We start from the raw sequence: 8,269 nt of genomic DNA, 5'->3' as shown, positions 1-8,269 counted from the left end.
TGGAAATTGGCTGATTTGTCTGCTAGGAATTTGTGTCAGCTCGTATCAAATAGTAGTCTTGGTGCAACACACAACGATTCACCATCACATTGTTTATGTGTTTTCCTTCTAATTTCGCCATCAACACGGATCAACACGAAGTTTTCAGACCAAACAAAGTACCCAAAATGCATTGTGTGTCGCTTTCTCGGTCAGTGACGATACCTACCGTGACGCCATGGAAGGTATCGTCACCGACTCAAAAACAAGACTTCCTGAATATTCAGCGCGAGTCTTAAAACGTAAAATATAGCTATATGCGGTGGAATCTTTGTAAAATGCGCTCAGTACATCATTTGAAGTGATTTTACAAATTATGGACACCATTTGTGGTGTCGGTTGTCCTTTAAGCTTTGAGGCAAGCCAAGTTTCCAGCATACATTTAGATTTACTTACCTGAGATACAAAGACACGAATGATCACTTTTAGATGCACAACTGCATGCGTACTGGTTGCACAGACGCAGCTCACAGAAAACCTATCCAAGACACTGAACGTACTGCAAATAAATTATATGTTTTTTTTAATCAATGTCCAGTAATCATTCCTTTTTTCACGGTTAATGAGGACCATGACCACCCAGATGTACGAAAGTATGCACGATAATACGTGAAGTCGAGTTATATAACCAAAGTAATAGGACAGAGGGAATGCTGGGCGTGGCGGAAACGATGAACAGCCAATCATCATTGCTGTAAGCATGGGAATTCATCTGTCATTGGATGACGTCAACGATGGGAACCAATCATGCTACAGCCATGTACAAAAGTATTTGAGTAATTTGGCATTTCTTTTATTCTGAACGTTGTTTTTCCCTTGAAAGAAAAATCTGCGATGCACTGAAACCGCGATAGGTGAACTGGGAAGTAGCAAGGGATCACTGGACTGTGTGATTCAGTGAGTGACAGGTGTGCAGCCAATCACACGGTATGACACGAAAAGGCTTTGCAGCCAATCATAGCGTTGTCAGTCCTTGCGCATGTTCTCTGCTTCTATACAATAACATTGAGGCGGCTTCACATAGTTAATTGTGAAGCTTTATCACGACGAAGTCACCGGTGAGTGGATATGTCGACTCTCCAAACCAAAATAAGAATCCGCTGCATTGCCTTTCAGTTGCAATGGCTTTTGGAATTTGTGCGAATAGAAGAACAAGCTATGAAACTGGGTGAGATATTTTCTTTTTCGAGTGACAAAGGTCTGCTCTGAAAAACATGCAGCAAAGCTATAGCTGTAAGCAAATTTATCAATGGAAAAAGACAGACTAGCAGAACAGAAGCTGGACTACCTCAAAGTGACACAATCATAAATTATTTGAATTATGTTGAAATTACACAAAGTCTCAAGATGGGAAAAGAGATTGGTACAATATTCCAAGGGAAAAGTTTATAACTGACTATACTGTACAGTATTTTACTTGCCATTAAAACAAATGCACCATATACGTATTGGACTGATGTCCATTTGATTACTATTCAGTGTGTTCTAATGCTGCATTAATTTTCAACATTAAAAAGCGCACATAACACTACAAATCCTATTTGTTAAAATAATCCATGTCCACATTTTATGATAGTGATGTGCCGTGAGATTTTTTCAATGAAAGAAATTTGCCTCGGCTCTAAAAAGATTGAAAAACACTACTCTATTGTGCCCAGTTTTTGACAAATTTTAATTCATAACCTTTTAGGAATCTGTCTTCATACTCAATTAAACCAGCTTGAATAATTCACATAACATGTTGTATTGATTTGATTTTGTCCAGATGTTTGCCCCCCATACTCCAAAAGAGCATTGGAACAATTAATGACAATTCATCACTTATACTATGTGATAGTGTAATTAATTGGATACCAGCTCACCAATATATAAATCACTGCATTCTCTTTTTATTCATATTTTAAACATGTCACAGCTTCACTGTAACCGGGATTTGTAATAATCAATAATAGGTTTGAATGTACAAAGTCTGTCTCAGATTGACACATCACTGTGAGATGTGAAGTCCTGTCAGCACTTTGCTGAGCATTTGAGTTACTGTGCTGTTTACATGTCAAGTCCAGACAACATCAATAATTTATTACCAGCGAGGTTATTTGCAATCCATTTTTATGGTGCTTATGCTATCTGATTAAGCTAAAAGCTGCTGTCAGTGAACAAACAGCCCTTCACATCTTCATTTAAAGTCCCTTCGTTGGGTTTCTTTACTTCACAGCCACCGGCGAGTGAAGCCGTGCAATGCATTAAATCTCCTGTGGAAGGAAGATTGAGGTATTTTGCATCCACTGCAGTTGCTGATGTGAAGGTGATTAGGATTCACCCATTGCCAATAAGTATGCTGCCACCTATCCTGAAATTCGATTTGAGAGGCCATTTCTAAAGTGTCAACAGCGATCGTCCTTGGTTTCATTCATTGTTCAGAATATATATGGTGAAAGAGGCCTTGGGTAATATCTGTTGTTGCCTTTACATATATTTTTAACCTTTTGCTATCTTGACACCACACTGCAAAAAATAGAAAAATAAGAGTAACTGCACATTGTGCCATTACAACTGTCCACCCACCAATCCATCTCCGCCAACCGTCCATTCAACCATACACTATAACATAACAAAAAGACATCAACCCGCTCTCACTCTGTTCAGATGAGAAATTTATAGATTATGCCACACAGTGTGTGACAACAGAGATGGCTGTAAAATGTAAGGTAGTGTGTTCCTGCATGATTGAATCGTATTTTAAGACACCACTAACTGCAAATCACTTGATGATCTATGTCTTTCCCCATACATCCTTGTAACGCGATATCATTACTTAGTACCACACAAATCTAATTTTTTTGGGTCGTACAACATGAGTCCCCAGGGGGTGTTGGAGACTGATGCATATTCCGCTGCTCGAATATCTGCTTCCCTTCACAAAAAATAATTGTTCATTTCCCTTTAGGGTCTTCAGATTGCACAATTAATGTATTGTCAATTGTTTAATAGTGGAACAGTCAGACTGTAAAGGACCTTTCACAGTTGAAATGTGAAAGTGTTTGCCCACACCCCGAGTGTTGTCTCTTTTGTCAGGGCATGAAGTTATGAAATGTCACAAACACTCCAGCTCCAGTATGCCTGCGAGTCTCTTGAGGTTAAGTGGTCTAGAAAATGGATGGATGGATGAGAATCTGAGTTTTAAACTGCCAACACTGATACGATCGGCGATGAATCTGATGAGCTGCATGGTACTGTAACCGTTCTCATGGATTCGGTAAAAAATTCTGTGTCCTTTATTATCCAAAACCAGGAAACTGCTAAATGTTATTTTCCCCAAGTAAAATTAGTTGTCTGTAAATGTTCCACAAGTATATGTTGATGACAATGGACAAGTAGCTCACGGGCTGGAGGGGAAAAAAATCAGAATCAGAAAGTCTTTAATAGAACCACAGTGGGAAAATTTGCAAACTACAGCAGCAAGATTCAAAGGATTGAGGGTAGGCAGGGGGTTGAAAAGAAAAAAAAACAAAGTATTGCATGCACAAAAATATCTCTATGCATGTTCAGAATATGCTTTTAATGTTAAAGGACACTGCAACTTTATCATCATATTCATATCACTTTCTAAAAACATACAATAAAACAGTTCAACTTTGTCTTATGTTGGCAGATGGCTTGTGTTGCTGGAAAAATAAAACAGGTCAACTTTGCCCTATGATGGCACATGACTTGTGTCACCGGAAGTTGTTATCGCTCAGCAGTCTGTAATTGCATGATGATGAGAGCTTTTCTGCTATACTGTATACATTATTTTCATTGAGAGTGTGTTTCATGTACAATTTGCTGAGGGCACAGGCAAAGAATGTGAACCTCGTGTGACAAAATATGTATTTTATAAAGGCTACACGTGAGCTACGATAGTTAACAGGTTGCAAAAGTGTGTTGCATGCTTCTGCGTCAAGCTGCTCATCATGGCATGCGGTCTGTCATTGCATGTGTATGTGCACGTATGTGGTAACGGGTAGATCGCGGGAGCTTGCTGACCGATAATTTGCCCTTTGATCAAAAAGGTTTCGCCATCCCTTCAAGGAACAACTCATTTAGGTTTTCATCAACAATCTGAACGTTAGGTGACACTAGAAATCTGACATGATGTCATATCCTGGTGCTTTTCTATACTGTTACCACTTGAATAAAGAAAGCACCCTGAGACTGACAATTGAGGTTATTGCAGCAATCCAACTTGAATGTTAACAAGTCTGGCCAGCAACTCCCGCCCATTCTGAAACTCTGCACCAATTGAAGGTTTGAACTGGGCGCAACAAAGCGAGATGCAAATGCAAATGCTAGCCCTGTGCTCGCAGAGATGTACATTGCCATGGAAGGCAAAACTAAAGCATGCACAGAGGAAATTTGCTTTCGACATTTTTCAATGCTTTTCATCAGTCTTGCTTGCACTTTTATTCCGGCGTGCAACAATTTAGACACCTTATAAAAGACATTAAATTCAATTATCCAATTATATTTTATTCAGAAATTTGTCTGCAGAAGCAATCTCTGTGGTCGCTTATTTGACTCTCAATTGGGGATGCTTTCTACCGTGCTCCACCTATTTCAACATGTAGTGGCCCAGAGCTCTACAGAATCATGCATGTTTTCTATTTCCGACATTGTTCTCCCATTGCATACCTTTTGCTTCTGGGTGTGTTGGGGATGAAAGTTACAGTGTGACTATATAGCATGTTTATTGCCTCTGTGACCTAGACATTCCGCTTGCATATTGCCATGAAATTGTTCATGTTTTCTCTCTCATAAAGACATATTTTAGTTGGATCCATTGAGCCAATCATATGTTTGATTGATTCGCTTAATTCGAACATTTCACGTCACACCCAGTTTAATTACCACAGCTTAAAGGACAACCAACATCACTGTTTTTGTTTCCTAACTGACATCAGAAAAACGTTTTATTGCATCTAAAATATCCAAAACAGGCAGGCTGATATTTTGAAATGCAAAACACCAATAAAAATGACTTAAAGTGTCTAAAAAGTACTTCAATTTGAATCCGGAAGTGGCCAGTTTCAGAAGTTCCCGCCCCCATGTTCGTGGTGTCACGGCAAGACGTCTTGCCTTGCTCGAGAATCAAAACAATGGCTTCAGATTCGGAGAATATGCTTTCTTGTTACACATCCAGTTATGAATATGATTCAAGTACACTGTAAACCCGAACAGTACTACTGACTTAAAGTCATTGAGGTCAGTCAACTCAAAAGCCGATTTTTTGTTTGAAAAACTCAAACGTTTTGAGTTTTTGAATGAGTCCTGCGTTTTTAATTTGCAGTAGATCAATACTTTTGAGTTCATGGCAATCGTTTACTCAAACATTTTGAGTTCACGACAGGAAGCTGTGTGATGACGTCACTGTGTGCTCTCATTGGACGCCATTTGAATTCTCACCGGCTGAATCTGGCAGAGACCGACGGATTATTTATTTTAAATTAGGGTGGAAAGACAAACAATCGTATTTAATATACTATATATGTATATTACAAGGGCCCAGTGTGTCAATGCTGTAGTAGTCGCTCCACAGGAAAGGACTATTTTGAAAAGTCCGTTTGGGGCTCTTGCCGCCTTTGCTGCTAGCGAAGATGCTAGTTTTTGGTCATGCTTGCGACTGAGGACGTCATCCACCGTTTGAGCCAGGGACTTCTCCTAATGTTACGAGCTCTTCTGTTGTAAGTAGGAATTTTTCTTAAACGTCTCTTGTTTGTAGAAAGACACAGCAGTGTTATTAAGAGAATTGTACCGCGCAGGTTTGTTTGGGCGGTGGTGGAGTAACAACTATCACAAGGTGATAAAAAGTTATGTTTGTGTCGGCGAAGGTCTGAGAATAATCGTCAAATGGGTGTTAAATTTTATATGAACTTCAAAAGTTATAAGGGTCACCCGAAGTCCGCCACAGATGCTGCAACGCCAGCAGGTTGGTGCTTTAAGTTAACTTTGTTTTAAACGGCAGCACAATAGGTCATGCTAATTCAACGTGCAACAGTTGTGCTGCCGTTTTAAGAAGGCACTAAGTAAATATAATGCTAGCCAAATGAAATATCACTCTGTACAATTGGTGTAGTTTTAAATGGTCATTCATGTGTAAACATAAAACTTTTTAAATGTATTTTTGAACCTGCAAACACCATTTTTCAAACTGCAAACACGTGACTGGCTTGATGGCATCATTTAATCTGGTAAATTAGATTATATATTCAATTTAAAAAGTAAACATGGATCCGGGTGTTTTATTAAATTAAATGATTACATTTGTTGTCTGTTTTTGCTATTCAACCTTTTAGCCCCAGTGTGGAAATTGAGTAACACCACCATTATCTAAGGTATGTTTACATTTTTATTAATGCTACATGATTAATTACCCGAATCATATTAAACATAATACATGTATGTATTTTTTTATATTGAACAGAATTTTACCTAAACTTAATTCTCCATAGGTCTCCATAGGCCACTGTCTTGGGTTTGAGATGCTGAAGACAAGTACTGCAATGTTAAGGTCCTGTCGCTTTCCCCAAATTAAAACTTGGCTTTTATCTCCTCTTGCTTTTGATAAAGAACAGCATGATATACAGGAGACGCAGTCTGGCCCTTCGTGCTCTCCATGCATAGCTACGAGAAGATGACTCACAGTTCTTCAAAACATGTAATGTATGTATTGCCTGACTTAACACAAATGTCTATTGATGTATTTTGCAGTGGGAAGAGGATCCAGACATTGAAAACATTCCTGTCGCTCTTCGCTCCGTGACAACTGACAACTAGCGCCATCTTGTTTAACCCCAACAGCATTTCTGTTGTGATACAAGATGGCATTATTGTGAGATGTCTCCCCAGGTTGGCTGATACACACCTCCACTTGTTTGGTTTAAAGTATGCACTGCATTTAGATTCTCCCAAAAATTAATCCACACATTCACCTTCATTCAGAAAATACTGCTGTGTCTTGATGATAACAGACCACTCAAACCATGCCTGCTAAGTTTGAAAAATGCTTTGTTCCTCAATATTGAAGGCACCAGTGCCTCCAATATTACGGAACAAAGCAACACTGGATAAGTAATTTCATAGTTTTACTCTGCTTTGTATACCTAAACATTGATGTACTTTTGTGACTGATTTTCTATTCATAATTTGATGTGTAAACTTGGATTTCACCAAAATGTCTTTTTTCATTTCATGAATACTGTTTGTTTTTAGTAAGTTTTACTTTGATTTGCACCTTATAACGAGTACATTGAAATGTATTCTCTTGTATTTATTCAAGTATATGCTTGTCAGAGAATTTATTTTTGAACAGAACAGCAGAGTATAATTTGTTGTTTCTTTCCGTTTTGTTGTTGTTTATTTCACATCTTTATCACGATGTTTTGTTAATTACTAAAAAAGAACTGCTCAGGGGTTTATTTGTTGTTTTGGTACGTGGACATGCTGTGCATTTGATACTGTTGTCATGAATGTTTTGTCAAAGGTTGTTTTAAACCTTAATAAAAAAATGTGCACTAAAACAGACATGTGAGGTGGGTTTTTGTTTTTAGACATAGAAGGCAAATGTAACTACAGTATACATGAATATATTTTTTCATGTAACATTATAAATTTGAGTTGGTTACGCTCAAATATGAAACCTAATTTTAACTTTAAAATTAAGATAACAAGAACATATTAGAGTAAACTGAAAGTACATCTTAAGTTCATTCAAACTCATAACATTTATGTCCAAACAAACTCATAACATTTAAGTTCAGTCAAACTCATAAAATTTATTCAAAAATTTTGAGTAAACTATACTCAAAAATTTTGACGTAATCAGTTGCCATAAAAATGTTGAGTACTTTCAACTTGTTGGGTTTTACAGTGTAGTTCTGAAGAGGAAAGTATGCATGTTTCCAATCGATTAAAGAAGGTTTTCTGGGTCGTTCTGATGGCTCAAGACTGATGTGTAGTGTCACAGAAAATGCAGAAGATGGCGGCAGAGCTCCGTTGTAAATAGTTTTATGTTTCAGCTTGGAATTTTTTTCAACGAATATCAAAGAGTTGTCTCGGTGTAACATACAACGATTTGCGTTATTTATGTGTTTACCTTCTAATTTCGCCATCAACACGGATCAACACGAAGTTTTCAGACCAAAGTATCCCAAAATGCATATAGGTGATGCAAGGTATGTCCTTTCTCAGTCAG

At 37.9% G+C, this 8,269-nt stretch overlaps 1 long non-coding RNA gene across 2 annotated transcripts; it reads left to right on the top strand.

Annotated features, from left to right (window-relative positions):
* The first annotated feature begins 1,087 nt into the window (after positions 1–1,087).
* On the top strand, positions 1,088–7,490 carry LOC148901514 (uncharacterized). 2 transcript variants are annotated; one of them, XR_016117862.1, is made up of 5 exons: positions 1,088–1,207; positions 2,255–2,344; positions 6,372–6,410; positions 6,528–6,586; positions 6,787–7,490. It is a non-coding gene; the product is annotated as an uncharacterized LOC148901514 (long non-coding RNA). The 2 variants fall into 2 exon arrangements; XR_016117861.1 differs by having other exon boundaries at positions 6,528–7,490.
* Positions 7,491–8,269: the final 779 nt, after the last annotated feature.

Source organism: Hippocampus bargibanti, linkage group LG02, assembly GCF_051943395.1.
Source record: "Hippocampus bargibanti isolate YZ-2025 linkage group LG02, ASM5194339v1, whole genome shotgun sequence".
NCBI classification, from domain to species: Eukaryota; Metazoa; Chordata; class Actinopteri; order Syngnathiformes; family Syngnathidae; genus Hippocampus; species Hippocampus bargibanti.
The sequence above is the reverse complement of the archived record's forward strand: the minus strand, read 5'-3'. Positions and strand labels throughout refer to the sequence as shown.